The following is a 17,999-nucleotide window of genomic DNA, read 5'->3' on the forward strand; positions in this document are numbered from 1 at the left end:
ATACAGCCTCTGCCTTCATGTGTGCTTAACCCTGAATCTGAGACCATTGTGCCCGTGAAAAAGCCCCAGATAAGAAACTGCTGATGCCCTTACACATTTGGGAGCTGCCTACTTCATTTTGTTTTGGAGGTTGTTTATTGCTGTGGTTTGTGGAAATAGGTTTAAGCATAGCACAGAACTGTCAGCGAGGATGCAGTCATGTAGAGGGCCATTTATTTATTTATTTAGAGATACAGCACTGAAACAGGCCCTTCGGCCCACCGAGTCTGTGCCGACCATCAACCACCTATTTATACTAATCCTACACTAATTTATAATGGCTAATTCAACCTGCAAGTCTTTAGCATGTGGGAGGAAACCAGAGCACCCGGAGGAAACCCACGCAGACACAGGGAGAACTTGCAAACTCCACACAGGCAGTACCCAGAATTGAACCCGGGTCACTGGAGCTGTGAGGCTGCGGTGCGAACCACTGTGCTGCCCCTGCGCCATTGCTGGCTGCTAAGGTGTTTTATGGGTTACTTTGACTGGTTAATAAATGGAGAGTTTACAGTAAAATGGTCAATGCTGTCATTGCATCCCCGGTGAGGACTGGGAATACTTCGAAGTGACTATAATGGAATACATTGCATTCTGGATGCCTCAATGCAATATTGCTTGACTGGTTGCATTGATGAATACTGAGAGAGAGGCTCCAGGTTCCATCTCTGGTGTGACCTAAGTTTGCTGATCCTGTCCTAGGCAGTGATGGGATGTTACAATTGAGTTCAATGTTCCTCAGCTGGGTGAATAAATAATCATTCATTGTTCCCACCCCTGATCACTATCCAGTGACCACTAGAAATTGCAGACATGGGCGGAATTAGTTTGGTTGTAGTGCTCTCCTACCCTGTCCTTCCCACCCAGTGCTTGGGTCCAACAATCATTCAGTCATTGTCTGCACTTGCACATAAAGAATAACACTGAACAGTCACCGTCACTTGTGGAGTCATGCACCAGTCCAAGTTGCAGCTTCAGCAGGGAAAGGAAAGAAGGAAAGGAAAACTTGCATTTATATCGCGCCTTTCACTACATTAGGACATTCCAAAGTGCTTTAAAGCCGTTGAAGCACTTTTGCAGTGTTGTCACTGTTGTCGTGTAGGAAACACGGAAGCCAATTTGCAAACAACAAAGTCCCACAGATAGCACAGTGATGGTGACCGGTGATGTTGGTTGAGGGATAAATATTGGCCCGGAAGAAAACGGGGAGGGACGGGAAATGTATTGCAAAAGTTTGTGCTGCATCAGTTCATAAAATGATACAGCACCAAATGAGGCCATTCTGCTCATCGTGCCTGTGCCGGCTCTTTGGTAGAGCTATCCATTTAGGCCTATAGCCCTGCAAATTTTCCCCCTCAAGTATTTACTCATTTGGAAAGTTTTATTTAATCTGCTTCCACCACCCTTTTAGGCAGTGCATTCCAGATCAACAACAACTTTCATTTATATAGCGCCTTTTACGTAATAAAACCTCCCAAAGCGCTTTACGGGAGCAAACAAAAAGTGACAACAAGCCACATGAAATATTAAATCAGATTATCAAAAGCTTAGTCGAAGAGGGAGGTTTTAAGGAGTGTCTTAAAGGAGGAAAATGAGGTGAAGTGGTCAGGTGTAGGGAGGGTATTCCAGAGCTTTGGGCCTAGGCAACTGAAGGCGCAGCCAGCAACGGTGGAGCGATTAAAATCGGAGATGCTGAAGAGGCCAGAATTCGAGGAGTGCAGATATCTCGGAGGCAGGGGCAGAAAGCTGATTGGAGGGATTCAAGTATGTTCCAGTAAGGAAGGGCACAGATTTCAGAGGTGACAACACATTCAAGGACCCGGGAGAGGAAAGGGAGTAGTTTTCAAGGGTTGATTCATAACATCCCCCTCATGTCACCTCTGGTCCTTTTTCCAATTATCTTAAATCTGCGACTGTGGCTTCTGGCCCCTCTGCCACTGGGAACAGTTTCTCCTTTTTTTTGCTCTAACTACACCCTTCTTAATTTTGAATACCTCTATCAAATTTTCCATTAACCTCCGCTGTTCTCAGCAGAACAAGCGCAGTTTCTCCAGTATCTCCATGCACCTGAAGTTGTTCATCCTTGGTATCATTCTAGTAAATGTTCTCTGCACTTCTGTAATGTACCATTCAGTTTATATTGCCTCTTCTCTTTGTTCCTACCAAAATGAATGGCTTCACACTGCACTGCATTGAATTTCATCTGCCATGTGTCATTTAGTACTTCAGTCGTGCCCTCTGCCTCCACACACAAATCTCCCTTTTGATACTGTTATTTTCCTGCACTATATTTGGAATTTCCTTCCCACTATTTGACCTATAGTATAAACCCAGCAGTCTGACAACTACATCATCCCTTTTCTAATGCTGTAACAGTATCTTAAATCAATACTGCCACCCCCCCCCCCCCCCCACCCCCCACCTCCTGTTTTCCTTCCCTATCTTGCGTGAATACATCGTAGCCAGAATTAAGTGCCATTCTTTCCTTGTTTGAGCCAGTGGCTTTTGTTACTATATCATAATCCCATGTGGCTACTTGTCCCTGCAGCTCCCCAACCTTATTTACCTCACTCCATACGTTTACACTCACGCACTGAACCCATCTTAGTCTGCCTTGCATCTCCCCCTGCCTGATCTCTTCAATTTCTGAACTACTCCTTTATTCTAATGTTCGTGTCTCGCTTTGCTTTGCACCTGCATCTCCTCTCTGATGCTTCATCCTGGTGGCCCACCCCCCATACCAAGTTAGTTTCCAGCACAGACACAATGGGCCAAGTGGCCTCTTTCTGTGCCTTAAAGTTAACCCCCCCCCCCCCCCCCCAGCATGAGGACATTGGTCTAAGCCTCTAATGGTCTCTGCTTCAAGTAGTCTCAGTGACAAAAACATGCAATGCTCTTAACACTCTGTGTAAAGAAATTTCTACTAGTCCTTCTCGTCACTCTTTTCATGGCCAATTGAAAGAGATGGCCCCTCATTACTAATGTCCTAACTGGCAGAAATAGCTTTTTCCTTATTCACCTGTCAAATTCCTTCATAATTTTAAGGGGTGCTATTAAATCTCCTCTTGGACTTCTCTGCCTTCGTGGAAATAGTTCCAGTATCTAAGTCTCTCCTCATAATTATAATCTCTGCCCTGGCATCTTGCTAATGTGTTTCTATAATGAGAAGGTACACAGTGTTCTAATTTCCCCGGATGAACTTTATACACATGCTCTTTAATCCTAGACAGCATTCTGCTGGCTGGGTTTCAGGGTTATGTTTATCTCCCAAATAATTCAAAATCAATTTGGAGATGGGAAAATAACTCTGTTCACATTGTGACTAATCAATGATATCAATATGTGTGTCATTGGGAATTACATCTTTCTCATTACCGCTTTAAATCTGTTGCGTTTTTGTGCCTTGTTGAACGGCATTGAACTTTGTTCCACTGTGCACAACTAAAGCAGCAATTTTGTCTTTTCCTTCCAGGTGCCTTATCTACTGCTTTTTCTTTGAATTAAATATTTGCGCTAGCTGTCGAATCCAGCAGAGCACAGCATGTGTAATATTTGGGCTAGTGCCTTGTTCGAATAATTTCCTGGATGACCAGTGCTGTCTGGAAAGGGAAAAGACGCAACTTTTATGACACAGTGGGGAAGATTAGAAATGCTCTGCATATTGCAGAAATTTTCATGAATGAATAAGATCTTGCCCTCCTCCCCTCCTGATCTAGCTCCGCAAGGTGTGGTTACCCTTTTGGTACCTGCTCCAGGTGATTATTCTTCGTGTGAGAGTCGCGATAGCAATTTCTGACCTCCAGTTTGACCACAATGAGGTGGATCCCATCCAATGTCCGCTCGTGAATCTCTCAGCTGGGGCCGCCAGATAATGATTAGGAGCGGGATTGGTTTTTTTTCCCCCTCCTCCGCCAACCTAATGATGATGGGGCAATAGTAGCACTTACATTGCTGCTCCAGCCGAGATTGACTAACTCTCTGCCAGAGAATCAAACAAGGGGTCATAGTTTATTTTTTTAGAGATACAGCATTGAAACAGGCCCTTCGGCCCACTGAGTCTGTGCCGACTATCAACCACCCATTTATACTAATCCTACTTTAATCCCATATTCCTACCACATCCCCACAATTCCCCTACCACCTACCTATACTAGGGGAAATTTACAATGGCCAATTTACCTGTCAACCTGCAAGTCTTTGGCTGTGGAAGGAAACCGGAGCACCCAGCGAAAACCCATGTGGTCACAGGGAGAACTTGCAAACTCCACACAGGCAGTACCCAGAATCGAACCCGGGTCCCTGGAGCTGTGAGGCTGCGTGCTAACCACTGCACCACTGTGCCGCTACTTTTACAAACTCAGCCACTTATAATAAGTAGTATTGGCTTTTAATCTCCAAATGTTGTCTGAACCAAACACCCTACTTCTATTTGCTTGGAGCATGGGGAACAAACCCTCTAAATCTCAGTTGTAGCATTTGTCATCCATCGTTTACACTCACCTGGATAAGCCACTGTTCTCCACTCTGTGCGTCCTCTAGTTACAATGCAGTTAGCCTGCTTTAAAATTAATTCTCTACCATAGCTGCATGGTCTGCATTTAACATTATAGAGATTCGATTCAGCACAGGAGCGCATGACCCGAGCTGAATGGGATTGTTTCCGTCCCTCTCTCTGTGACTTTGCGTCGAGGGCTGCATTTGTGAGACCATGTGTTCGGAGGAGCTTTGACAGCTGAAATAAGCCAGAGTATTGCAATGCATGATTGTAGCCACCTCGATCCAACCTATTGCAGCTCCAGACCAGTCCAAGGAAAGAGGTTGGGAATTTTTACTCCACTCTGGGGGCATAACCTTAAAATTAGAGGGGATGTCAGGAAGCACTTTATTACACAGTGTGTAGTGGAAATCTGGAACACTTTCTCCCCAAAAATCTGTTGCTGCTAGGTCAATTGAAAATTTCAAAACTGAGATAGTAGATTTTTGTTAGGCAAAAGGCTATTATGGGTTATGGAATCAAGGTGGGTAGATAGAGTTAAGGTACAGATCATCTAAATGAATGGTGAACAAGCTGGAGGAGCTGAATGGCCTACTATGTTCCAAATAGTTTGAAAATAGCCATTTAGTAGTACAGAACTTGAGTATTGCTGAAAATAGAGACGTGTTGAAGCTTTTCGTCTTGCACTCATCAGGACAATCTGCAAGTATAACTAGTGTAAGGGAAAACAACAACTTATACTACATGAGAAGAGAATGCTGATTGGTTGGCAAGTGTACCCTGGTCGAGGCGTTGCCATGGAGAATGCACCAGTTTATGGTGACTGACAGTTAACTGCCAAACTTTGTTTGAAATTTAAACAGGCAGCTTGACTCGGTCAAGACATTGCCCTGAGGAATGAGCCAGTGACTGGCTGTGGCTTATTTTGTTCAGCTGAAACAGGCGCAATGTTTGTACATATTCTTTCTGTCTGCAAAGGACAGGGCACTGTGTATTGTTTTTTAATTTATTCATGGGATGTGGGCATTGCTGGCTAGGCCAGCATTTATTGCACATCCCTAATTGCCCTTGGGAAGGTGGTGGTGAGCTGCGTTATGGGGTAGGTACACCCACAGCGCTGTTAAGGAGGGAGTTCCAGGATTTTGACCCAGTGATGGTGAAGGAACAGTGATATAGTTCCAAGTCAGGATGGTGTGTGGCTTGGAGGGGAACTTGCAGGTGGTCGTGTTCCCATGGAACTGCTGCCCTTGTCCTTCTAGGTGGTAGAGTCGCAGCTTTGGAAGGTGCTGTCTAAGGAGTCTTGGTGCGTTGCTGCAGTACATCTTGTAGATGGTACATATTGCTGCCACTGTGCGTCAGTGGTGAAATGGTGGAGTGCCAATCAAGCGGGCTGCTTTGTCCTGGGTGGTGTCGAGCTTCTTGAGTGTTGTTGGCGCTGCACCCATCCAGCAAGTGGAGAGTATTCCATCACACTGCTGACTTGTGCCTTGTAGATGGTGGACAGGCTTTGGGGAGACAGGAGGTGAGTTACTCACCGTAGGATTCCTAGCCTCTGACCTGCTCTTGTAGCCACGGTATTTATGTTATTATTAATATATGTAGCTTCCAGTATGCGCAAATGTGCCACACTGCGAGCCCTACTGACTATCTTAAATTGGTTCCGAAGAAGGGTCACTGACCTGAAACGTTAACTATGCTTCTCTTTCCACAGATGCTGCCAGACCTGCTGAGTGAATCCAGCATTTCTTGTTTTTGTTTCAGATTTCCAGCATCCGCAGTATTTTGCTTTTATCTTAAATTGGTTGTTAGCGTAATTCTTAGCACACTGCGAGTTATTTAGCAAATGTTGTCCAATCGCAGAATCACATCTAATGTTGGACACTGTTTTGATTTTTGCAAGCACGTGCTGATTGGGTACGGCCTGTACCCAGCCCATTGCGAACAGCAGAAGGGACATGTTGTTTGATACGATCCTCCAGTCTTTGGGACGTACAGCCTATATACCTAGCATCACACTGTCATTGAAATTCATATATCACATTACTCATTTGTGTGATAAGCAGGAGGTCTTTTTGGCTTGATGGCAGCATCCTGTTAGTGGTGAACACCACACGTGTTGCTACTGCGTAGTAGCCGCGTGAAATAGCTAGCTTTACCTGTTGCTCAAAGTTTTGGGATACATTACCCTTCCAGGGTAATTTGAGGCACACTGGGCACTTTTCAGGGCCGAAAAAGATGGCCTTAGGCTCGTTCATTAGATTGCACGATATACAGCGAGAAATGATCTGATCAGGATAGCTATTGTCATGCAGGATGTCTTTGATTTGCCCTATTTCAGCATCAAGCTTGCTTGGTGTGCAAATGGCTCGGGCCCTATTTACGAGGTTGCCGATAAGGCCAATCTTGCAGCACATGGAACTGTAAGAATCCCAATGCATGTATTGACCAGTGAAGATAGGTTTTCGGTAGACCATGGTAGAGAACCCCTTAACAGATTTCTCAACTAATACGTCAAGGAAAGGGAGATCATTTGACTGCTCCATTTCAAAGGTGAATTTTAGCGCAGGATGGAGACCATTAAGCCATGAAGCCATTAAGATTGTCAGTAGGGCTCGCAGTGTGGTGCATTTGTGCGTACTGGAAGCTACATATATTAATACACAGGGCCCTGTTCTGTACAAACAGAATATGTGCAAACATTAAGCCTGTTTCAGCTGAACAAAATAAGCGACAGCCATTCGCTGGTTCATTCCTCAGGGCAATGCCTTGACCAATTATTGTCAAGCTGCCTGGTTTAAATTTCAAACAAAGCTTGGCAGTTAACTGTCAGTCACCGTAAACTGGTACATTCTCCATGGCAATGCCTCTACCAATCAGAGTACACTTGCCAACTAATCAGCACTCTCTTCTCATGTAGTATAAGTTGTTGTTTTCCCTTACATTGGTTATTCTTGCAGATTGTCCTGATGAGTGCAAGACGAAAAGCTTCGACAACATGTTTCTATTTTCAGTAATACTCAAGTAGTTTGGAGTAAATGCTATCTCCTTCTGTTATGCTGGGTCAGTTGCTACAATTGCTTGAAAAGCACATCTTGTTTGGACAACTGATATAACTTATGGTTTATACTATATCCCATGCTTTAGGAAAGAAGCCTGGTGTTTCATAACTGTGAGTGTTGAAAGTTTGGATGCCCTTAAGGTGTTGACATGAGCTGGGATATCTACCCAAGCAGCCATTCTGCTTGTGTGAGCTTAGATGTCGTGTTGCACTGCTATGTTGACGATGGGAGGCATCACAACTGAACCCGTTCTTTTTCTCGTTCGCATAGTCCATGTACGCATAATACTGGGAAATTACTGGGCAGTGATTGGCTGATTTTCTTTCACCACCTTTTTTTTTACTCCACAAAAGTCCAAAGCCCTGAGTTTAATTGTAGTTCCCCTCACGACTGAGTACCAGCTGATATCAGCTAGTACAGGCTGGGATAGAACCTGGGATTTTCTTCGTCTGAATGCACTTTTAGCCACTAAGTCCCTGGGAGAATTCTCTTAGTGAAATTACTGAGTGATGTGATGTGAATGGTTGTGCTAAATCTCATCTCATGGCCCAAGTATCTGGTTTATGAAAGTTGCATTATTATTTTTATCAAAAATTGTTACTTGCTCAATGCTTGAACCAGAATCTTGGCACTATTTAGGAGCAGCATTGCAGCAATGTTTATTAACTCTCGGCTGGAACTACAATAATTTTGAATTACTTTTTGACCTGAGGCATTTCTCTTGTGCCATCTCCTTCATTCTAAAAAGCATTTCTGTTCTATTTTACATAAACTAGAGGCCACAAATTTAAGATAGACCTGAATAAATCCAAGAGGGAATTCAGGTGAAACTTCTTTACCCAGAGTGTGGAAAGAATAGTAGAGATGCATTTAAGGGGAAGCTAGATTAGCACATGTCTGAGAAAGGAATGGAAGGATATGTTGATCAGATTGGATGAAGTAGGGGTTGGAGGAAGCTAGTATGGAGAATAAACGCCTGCATGGATCACATGGATCAAATGTCCAGCTTTGAACACCAATTCACCTCTCTTTCTAACTCTTGCTGATGCCCCCATCCACCAAGTCACTGAAAGGCCTGGCAAGGTTTAATTTCCAACTCTGTTATTGTAACAGTAAAAACGTTTTCATCTAGTGTTGGTCTGCAGTTGGCAGCTATCAAGTGCATGAGTGACCCGCCTTCTGATCCAGTTTACTTTCTGTCCCTCCCTGTGGAGAATGGGCAACCTGAGCCTTATGGCATATTGGAGCTTTGACCTCCACTCTCCCCCGACCATTTGTTGACTGCAATCTTGTGAATCTGTACCATACCAGTGCATGCATTTTGCTATCAGAATGGCTTTAACTGCAGCTTCCTGAGTGGTGAGACTTTAGTTCTGTTGTTTTGACTTGAACGCAGCTCCTGAAAGTGCAAGCTCCGTTATGGTAAGCCACGGAACGATCCAGCAATATCTGGTAATGGGGTGATCTGTTTTCGCTTGAAGTCTAAAGATCAACGTGGTGGCAACTAGGTGAAACTTAATGTGAAAACATCTGATTGGCAGAATTTCTGCAACCGATATAAGGGAACTTCTAAGCTCATCTGTAGTGTTGATAATTAAAGGGATTGTTTAACCTAATTTATTTTCTGCTTTTAATCCCCCCACTATCCTGAGGGCCTTGTCATTTCTATGATACAGTTGCATGGGTACTTGGCGCCAATGTGCCAGGATTGTTCTGCAGTCTCCAGGAATTAAAGAATAATCTCCTGGGCAAGCAACCCAGGAAAAACATCACGTGCGCTTAAAAAAAAAAATTATGATTAAAAATGTGACAGATGGGGGGGGTGGGGGGAGGGTGGAAATAGGCTGTTTGGGTGGTGCAGTAGGAAATTATGAAGAAAACATCCAAACAGACTTGGGGAACTCCACTAGGTGCACCCAGCACCTTGTCGAAGTGGATATTGAGTTCATGTGAGCTGAGATATTGAGCAGTGCTGGGCGGGAAAGGACAGGTGGTGCGGAGGCTAAACGTGGTCCTGTTCTCAGCGGACATTAACACATTCGTGTTCCCACAGCGGATGTGGACAGTGAGTAGGGGGCTGCTTGTTGCACCTCTGCTCAGAATGATGCAACAAATGTGGAAGCTTAAGGTTCCCAAGGACGTCACTGTAGGGAGTTCTCAAGCAGCTGGCTGTTCCAGAAATGCCAATGCTAAGGTTTACTAGACTAATACCTGAGATGGGCAGGTTGTCTTCTGAGGAAAGGTTGGACAGGCTAGGCTTGTATCTGGTGTTTAGAAGGGTAAGAGGTGACTTGATTGAAACATTTAAGATCCTGAGGGGTCTTGACAGGGTGGATGTGGAAAGGATGTTTCCTCTCGTGGGAGAATCTAGAACCAGGGGTCACTATTTAAAAATAAGGGGTCGCCCATTTAAGACAGAAATGAGGAGAAATTTTTTCTCAGGGTCATGAGTCTTTGGAATTCTCTTCCTCAAAAGGCAGTGGAAGCAGAGTCTTTGAATATTTTTAAGGCAGAGGTAGATAGATTCTTGGTAAACAAGGGGGTGAAAGGTTATTGGGGGTAGGCGGGAATGTGGAGGCGAGTTTACAATCAGATTAGCCATGGTCTTGTTGAATGGTGGCCAGGCTCGAGGAGTCGAGTGTCCTACTGCTCCTAATTCTTATGATCACATGTACCACGTTCATGCATGAGCAGATATTACATGAACCTGTTTGTAAATGACTCTTTAATTTAAATTAAAACGTAACGATAATTAAAGGCTAATGCAGATAGCAAATTGATGCCCTCGGCTTTCTTAGTGTTATAAGAGCATTGCACCTATAGATTTCTTAGCAAAGTACCAAGGACACAAAACTCCCTTGGAACTGGACCCTAGCAAGGATTCAATGCTTTACAGAGTGAAGGACACTGAGGGGAGTATCAAATCACAGGTTGATATAATGGCGATTTTATAAAGTGAAAATGTTATGGGCCAGGGTCTCTGCAAAGTGATATGAGTTGTTACAACCGAGGAACATATTTTAAATTTTCCCACTTACCGAAACAGTCAATTGGATGCGTGCTATTTTTCCCAGAATAGAACAACAAAAATATCAGTTTAACCAGTATTGAAGTTAAAAAATGAACACAAAGTTTTTTAATTTTAAAGTTCCCTTTTTACCTTAGTTGCTTCACACTCTCACACATGTACACTGGTTAACCGAAAAAAAGCGGATTTTTATAAATTCAGAGCTCTTGTCACAAACAAGAAAATACTTGAAGATTATTTGCTCTTTTTTTTTTTGAAGAGAACAGCAGATGAGACATGTTGTTCCAAAACTGGCATACAGTCTAACTTATGAGTACATGTAGACAGGTCACTGAAATCTTTAGAACAGTTCTTTTCAGGCAGCGTTGAGAATTATTTTTTAGCAGGCTTTCTTCAAATACAGGACCCCAGATGAATTGACACAATGGACTTCACAGGGTCTTTTCTTGGGAGTTTCTGGAAAGCAAGTTGGTTATGGTCTTCTGTCCTTTTTTGGCACTTCAGCAGCAGACTTGACTTTATCTTACATACACACACTGACCCACAACAAAAAGCTGAGTTTTTCTGCACTCCCAAGTGCTCTGCTGCTACTGGGCTTGTCCAATCAAGGGAATGCTTGTCACTTCTTCTCTGCCCCTGTTACCAGGGTTTCTGCTCCATCTCCAACTGGAGTCATATGATAACCAGCAACATTAGTGCCCCCCTGATGGCCCTCTTTTTTAAAAAAAATAAAATCTGGTTGAAAATTTATTCAGCTTAACCATAAATTCCCTCAAAAAAAAAAATATCCTCAGTTAAAAACAAAAGCATCTTCATAACAAACTTCACATCAACAGCTAGTAAGAAGTTTAAAAAGTGTCATCTTGGCTCAGTCATAGCACTCATGGAAGTGAGTCAGCAGCTCATAGGTTCAAGGCCTACTCCAGAATTTGAGCACGTAATGTCGGCTTAGCATTTCACTGTGGGAATAAGGGAGTTCTGTATTGTTGGAGGTGCCATCATTCAATTAAAATGTTAAACCGAGGCCCCTCTTGCCTGTTCAGGTGGACACGAAAGATCATGTGGCACTATTCAAAGAAGAACCGAGGTGTTCTCCCATTTCCTGGTCAACATTTGTCACTCAACAAATGCCACCCTAAAGCAGATCAGCTGGTAACTTATCTAATTGTGGCACCTTGCTGTGTGCAATCAGCTGTCACAATTCCCGACATTATAACAGTGACTACATTTCAGAAGTGGTTCATTGGCTGTGAATCACTTTCGGCCATCCTGAGGACATTATTAATACAAGTTCTTTCTTATAATAGGCACGCAGTAACTTGTTCTTAATGGTAAATGTGAAAAATAATCCAATGTACTCAACATGAAACTAGTCCCTCTTTTATATACAGGAATCTATAAGATCTGTAAATCCATCCAAATCAATTGAGTAGGCCATCTAATTTCAACAAAATCATTTTTGTGTAGTGTGTTGCACATGTGGAAATCTGAGTGTCACGTGACTTTCAAAGCTCAGGAGGTGCAGGTCCTCTCTCAAGCCAGTCTTCAGCCGATTTCATTTACCTCATTCACCACATGAATACTGTGCCTACAAGAGCAAGTCGGAGGCTGGATATTCTGTGATGAGTGACTCCCAAGTTTTCTACCATTTACAAGGCACAAGTCAGGAGTGTGATGGAATACTCTCCACTTGCCTGGATGAGTGCAGCTACAACAACACTGAAGAAGCTCGACGCCATCCAGGTCAAAGCAACCTGCTTAATAGGCACCCCATCCACCAACTTAAACATTCACACCCTCCACCATCGGTGCACTGTGGCTGCAGCGTGTGCCATCTGCGAGATGCATGGCAGCAATTCTCCAAGCCTCCTTCGACAGCACCTTTCAAGCCCGTGACCTCGTCTGCCTAGAAGGACAAGGGCAGCAGATGCATGGGAACGCCACCACCTGCAAGTTCCCCTCCAAGCCACGCACCATCCTGACTTGGAAATATATCATTCCTTGATTGTCGGTGGGTCAAAATCCTGGAACTCCCCACCGGCAGCACTCTGGGAGTAGCTTCACTACTTGAGTGCAACGGTTCAAGAAGGCGCCTTAACACCACTTTCTGAAGGGCAGTTAAGGATGGGCAATGAATGCTGGCTGTGACAGCAACATCCACATCCATGAATGAATTCTTTTAAAAAGGTGTGATAGGTCAGATGGCCTCCTTTGATGCTGTAGGATACTGTGGTTCTACGAGTTTGAGGCTTTGGTGTGCTTGACAGGATTTCCTTCCTAGTATTATTTTACTATGATTCCAGAAGGAAACGCAAAGGGGCAACTTCTAACACTAACATTTGCAGGGCTATGGTCGAAGAGTAGGGGAGTGGGAATAATTAGATAGCTCTTTCAAAGAGCTGGCACAGACATGATGGGCTGAATGGCCTCCTTCTGTGCTGTCTGATTCCATGATTCTATGATGCAAAATAAATAAAGGGGCATCGTCTTGATTGGACTTTCTATTCCTTAATAAATGCAACAATGACCAAATTTCATTGAAAAGCATCATAAAGCATATATATTAGATTTATACACAGCCTTTTTCTTTCTCCAATAGAAAGAAAAAATGTTGCCCTCATCGGCAATTGTTTTTTTTAACTAGTGAGTAATTTGTTTAGTTTTTTAAATATCAAAATGAATCTTTTGTCAACAGGATGGAAAGAGCAAGTTAATGCATCTGCTGTCTGGCTGCTATTGCTTCATAGTTTTAAGGTCCCAGCAGTTTGATCATTCTTAACTGAGACTGGACACACGGAGTTTATAAACTGGAAAGCTAGCATCAACAGTTGGTGGGAAGTCTGCTGTGAAGCAGGGCCATTCAACTTTTGTGTAAGTTGAGATCATTGTTATACAAGATAAAATAATTGAACTGAATCATCAGCGGAGAACAAGGAACCGTGGTTTTTAAAAATAAGGAAACTGTAAATGGAATACAAGAACTGGTAGGGAATTTCATGCTTGAGACTGCTGTTTTGTGGAATAAACAACTTTTCTGCAACATCTGCAGTTTTTTTTTCTATAAATTTCTCTGGCCCCGTCACTTTTGAAGACACTGACTGTCTTCCTTTTGCTGAGCTATGCCATGCTTAATGCCACTACTTTCCCATGCATTGTCCAAGTGGGAATATTTAAGTGCGTGTCTTGACCTTGAGTGAAAGCAGACTGTCCTGAAGAGAATAACCAGCCCAGTCCAAACGAGTCTTCACCTGGTATTAGTGAAGGCATTCAGCAGGTAAGGGCTTATTGTGCAGTGATCGGGCGTGGCTGTTTTGCCCTTCGCTGCCAGAGGAATTGAGGTTAATTGTAATGCAGTACCATTGGCCTTGAGGCCTAGTAGGACCACAGATTGGCAATGGACGTTGGTATTTTTCAGCCTCAGAGACAGGGAGGTCAAGGTCAGGTCATCAGAACTGATGTGAATTTCTTAACATATATTGTTTTCCTCCTCCCCCAAAAGGAGAACTGTTGCATTCTATTGCAGGCAATCATAGATCGCTAAAAGTTCCCACATTGAGCAATGTGGGACTAACTGGCACTGCAGCTGTGAATGAAGGCTGCTTGCACTGCACCCAATTATTGCACTATCAATCAAAGGGATGGGTAATGAGGAGTCAAATACCCATAGCTTGTTGCGAGGTTTTGAATGTTAAAGTAGTAAATATTGCAAAATGTCACTCTTGCCCTCCCATTAAACAAAGTAAGGATATTTTGTACAAATCTGAGTGTATGTGTGTGTATTGTTACGACCAGGTGAGGAAGGTGTCAATGGGTCCCTTTTAGCCTTCACCTGATCTTACTGTAACAGAGTTTTATTTTTAAACACTGTTTTCAGTGAATCCCCCTTAGTGAATCTTTGTTCACCGCTTTCAAATTATAAGGCAAAGAAACCAGCACAAACAGGCTTTCTTAGGTTTAAAGAAGAAAAGTTGAAATTTATTAAACTTAAACTTAAATTCTAATTCAGTTAATGCCTACGGATACATGCCGCGCCCCATGCTAGCTTGCATGCACTAGACACACGTGCAAATAGAGACAGAAAAGAGCAGAAGAAAAATAAAGTGGAAAGGTTTGAGGCAATATCTGAAGCGCTGCTGTTACAGTTCTTCGAGCTCTCACTGTAGAGTCCTTGATTGCAGGAGCCCAGTATTATTCTTAAACCTTGTTCACTGTAGGAGACTTTTCTCTCTTGGGGTTCATGTGGATTCAGAGTTCAGAGGTTTGAGAGAAAGAGATGGGAGCAGACAGGAGAGAGATCTTCTCAGTCTAGGAGGAAACAGCTTTCTGCCCAAACTGTTTGTACAAATTCAAAAAACTCAGGTTGCCCAGCAGGTTGGTCATGTTACTAGCTGGTTTGATCATGTCAGTTTGTGTATTCGGCCATCTTAGCAGTCAACCTGGAATGCGAGCTCCCCCGCCTTCAACCTCTGGTGATCAAAAGTCCATTGTGGGTTGAATGTTGGGGAATGGCTGCTTTGTCCTCTCAAACACTCTGTTAATATGCAAATGTCTTTCAGCCACGGCTGATCTGTTCAACAAGTCCTTCCCTCACTCCAGTAACAGTTTAAAATCAATGTTCATGACAAAATTAATGTGCCTTATTCTTGGCAGGTTGGGGGCCTAGCATGACAATATGTATGTGATTAGTCGTTTGGTAGTACAGAACTTGAGTATTGCTGAAAACAGAGACATTTTGTCGAAGCTTTTCATCTTGTACTCATCAGGACAATTGCAAGAATACCAATAACGCCTAGTTTAAATTTCAAACCAAGCTTGGCAATTAGCTGTCAGTCACCATAAACTGGTGCATTCCCCATGGCAATGCCTCTACCAATCAATCAGCACTCTCTTCTCATACAGTATAAATTTGTTGCTAACCCTTACATTGGTATTCTTGCAAATTGTCCTGATGAGTGCAAGACGAAAAGCTTTGGCAATACAGAAATGTATGTGATTAAAGGAAATGGTTTGGAGAATTTTCCTTTTGTGCAGACATGGAATACCTTTCCAGAAACGACAGTGGAAGCAAAATCCTTTTATGGCTTTCAAAAGGAAAATGGTTAAATAATTTTTTTTTTTTTGAAAGGGTATGGAGAAAGAGGGAGGGAAATGGAACTGAGTAAATAGCTCTTTCTGAGAGTCAACAGAGATGTGGTGGGCCAAATGGCCGCCTCCTGTGCTGTTAAGGTTTTATAATTCTATGACTGTGGTCTGTTTGCCATCTCTATGCTTCCTTTGACGTATTTGTGTGGCTGAGCTTTGTTCCACATCTAATGCGAACAAAAATATAATTTCCACAGTGAATATAAAAATAGTTTATTTTCCCTTGTATGGGCTAGTAATTTTGAAATTCTGTGAATTGCGTCTATTTCAATTTATAGTCCCACAGCTAAGTTTTACAGAAGAATATTTTTGGTAACCAGTTTGATGCGTGTATTTCACAACTGTAAAGGTCGGTGTTGGGAACATTCCAAGTTTACAGTTTGTTCTCACTTGGGTTAACCCTTTTTTTTTTTTTACCCCCCCGGTCCTCAGTATTTTTCTGTCATGCGATGTTTTATTTGCCCTTTCCCCTAATCACTCCTTCAACCCAAGCCCCAAAGCAGTTGAGCACATTGCAGAGAATGTCACCGTCCACCTGCAGTCTCTTTTCCACCCCTCCCCCAAAACCCTTTATTGGTGTACAGATTTACATAGACTAATTCTCCCTCCACCTGCACTTTTCTCCACTCTGGGAAGTATCTCACTCCTGCTTATCTCTTCACTTTATCTCCCCACCCAATTCCTCCAAAGGATCCTCATGCAAGAAGTTGATGATGTGATTCCCAAGTGCATTTACACCACAACAATAAATTGCATTTATATAACTCTTCAATGTAGTTAAAATCCCTGCATGTTTCACAGCATCATAATCAAATCAAATTTGACACTGAGCAGCAGAAGAGGATGATATGACAGGTGACCAAAAGCTATACCAAGAGGTAGCTTTTAAGAAGTGCCTTAAAAGGAGGAGAGAGGGGCAGTGAGGTTTAGGGAGAGAATTCTGGAGTCTGGGGCCCAGACAACTGAAGGCATGAGTGTAGCAATTAAAATCAGCTGCATAAGAGCACAGATATCTTGGAGGATGGTAGGACTGTGTACAAAATGGTTCTAGCTTCACACCTCCACAAAACTGGTGTAGTGTAATTCCAAACATGTCTGTGGAGTGAGATTGCCTCCTGTAGCCAGTCCAGTTTCACTTTGCTTCTAAGGTAGGATTGGGCCCTGCCTCCACATTCGGGCTTCATTTGCTGTAGTATTGATGCAAAGCAAAACCATTTCACAATGACCTCACTCCACTGTTACCCATGTTAATGTGCCAAAGCCCTGCATTATTGGGCCATCACGAACATAAATGCTTCTATAAAAGTACTTTGACTTTCTCCCTGCTCTCTGCTTGATCTCTCCCTGTCATTTTCCCTTTCCATTTGTGTCCCCTGATGTAGCTAAACATGACACTAAGATAGACTAAAAAGAATAGATGCTATAAATGATTGCAGTGTTGTCTTCAATGGACATATGATGGACTTCATAGGACAAAGGTAGTATTACAATATCTGTTCTTTTTTCCTCCAAATTTCTCTCCATTATGATTAGATAAGGAGCCATTCAGTCTCTCACCCCTGTTCCTTCTTTCTCTGTGTGCTGTTAAGAGTGTTGGCACACGTAGTGATCAAGAGCAGGAACCCTGGCAGTTTTGATTTTATTTTCATTCTCTGTAGCCCAGGGAAACCAAGGCTAACTTCAAAACGCCCATCAATGCGGTATTTTATTCTGCACAATAATGAGTTCATGAAGGCAGTTTATAGAATTGTTCAATGTAATGGGGATTCTAAACAGTATGGTCACTCAGCTCTTGTATTAAATATGTGGAAATGTCTTTCCATCTCGAGATTCTCCTTGAGTAAAGCATGATAGCTGAAAAATTGTTTTGGGAGATTGATTTAGGAAATGTATAAGCAAGATATTTCTTGTGAAAGTCATAGGCCCGAGTGCTCCTATCTTAGACTCGTACGAACAATGATGGATAGGAAAACATCTTCTGGCCCATCCATCCAGTTCCACGCAACTACAGTAGCTTGTGCGTCACAATCTGTACACTCCACACTCTAGCTAAAAGCCACATAATCTCTAGGTAGAGGCGAAAAAAACAGATAAAATCCTGGTCCGTTAACGGGGTGTGGTTACTAGGGGAGGGGGAATCTGGAACCCTCTTCTCCAACCCCTTTCAGGTGATCAAGATCAGTCCTGTAGACTACTCTGGACCAGAACAATGTCATACAGTACCTACCTTTTGTAC

At 43.0% G+C, this 17,999-nt stretch overlaps 1 protein-coding gene across 4 annotated transcripts in view; it reads left to right on the forward strand.

The window, feature by feature from the left end:
* The window catches only part of LOC137383941 (solute carrier family 45 member 3-like), a 166,085-nt gene that overhangs the window by 50,159 nt on the left and 97,927 nt on the right, over nucleotides 1-17,999 (forward strand). The window contains exon 1 of one of the 4 annotated variants that reach the window (XM_068057369.1): nucleotides 13,470-13,492. The exons of 2 other annotated variants lie outside the window; for them this stretch is intronic. The gene's annotated coding sequence lies outside the window, so the exon portion shown is untranslated. Of the gene's footprint in view, nucleotides 1-13,469; nucleotides 13,493-13,827; nucleotides 13,896-17,999 lie in introns of those variants that run through there. One more of the 4 variants, XM_068057368.1, reaches the window with a different exon arrangement.

The sequence above is a fragment of the Heterodontus francisci genome, chromosome 25 (genome assembly GCF_036365525.1).
Source record: "Heterodontus francisci isolate sHetFra1 chromosome 25, sHetFra1.hap1, whole genome shotgun sequence".
NCBI lineage: Eukaryota > Metazoa > Chordata > Chondrichthyes > Heterodontiformes > Heterodontidae > Heterodontus > Heterodontus francisci.